Raw genomic sequence first — 530 nt, forward strand, 5'->3', positions numbered from 1 at the left:
GTGTGTTGCCTCTGGGAGGCAGGTGGCAAAACTCCCTGTCCAAATGCTCTGCTGGCAGCGGAGCTGGCAGATGGGTCTTGTAGGGGGACAAGTTTGGGGACACTGAGCCCGTGGTCCTGTGGGGAGCTACGGTAAGCGTGGAGGGCTGGGTCTGTCTGGTACGGATGGGTGCTGCTCCGGGAGCCTTTGCAGCAGTGGCGGGGTGCCTGCCAGAAGGGCTGGCTGGCTGGAGGTGACCCCCTGTGCCTAAATAACCTCTCTCCCCCTTTCCAGACTCCGCTGGAGCTGCGGTAGCATCCCAGCCGCCTTCATCAGCCACGCAGCCACCCACTCCGGCTGTATCGCTGGAGTCGAGTTCTGTGCCCGCCACCTCTGCTGACACCAAGCCTGTGCCTGTGCTGAGCTCACTGGCCCCTGCTGCTCCCCCTGCTCTGGGGACACAGGCACCCAGCAGCCTGGCACCTTCTGCCTTCACAGAGCTGGGCCAGACCCCCAGCAAGCCTTCTTCCTTCCCAAAGCCCAGCATCCTT

General features: G+C 63.6%; 1 protein-coding gene across 1 annotated transcript in view; it reads left to right on the forward strand.

Annotated features, from left to right (window-relative positions):
• LOC104462237 (nuclear envelope pore membrane protein POM 121-like) overlaps positions 1-530 on the forward strand; it is a gene marked incomplete at both ends in the record, with an annotated part of 10,212 nt that overhangs the window by 6,363 nt on the left and 3,319 nt on the right. The gene's annotated exons all lie outside the window — the stretch shown is intronic.

This window comes from Pterocles gutturalis, unplaced genomic scaffold, assembly GCF_000699245.1.
Source record: "Pterocles gutturalis isolate BGI_N339 unplaced genomic scaffold, ASM69924v1 scaffold6482, whole genome shotgun sequence".
Classification (NCBI taxonomy): Eukaryota; Metazoa; Chordata; class Aves; order Pterocliformes; family Pteroclidae; genus Pterocles; species Pterocles gutturalis.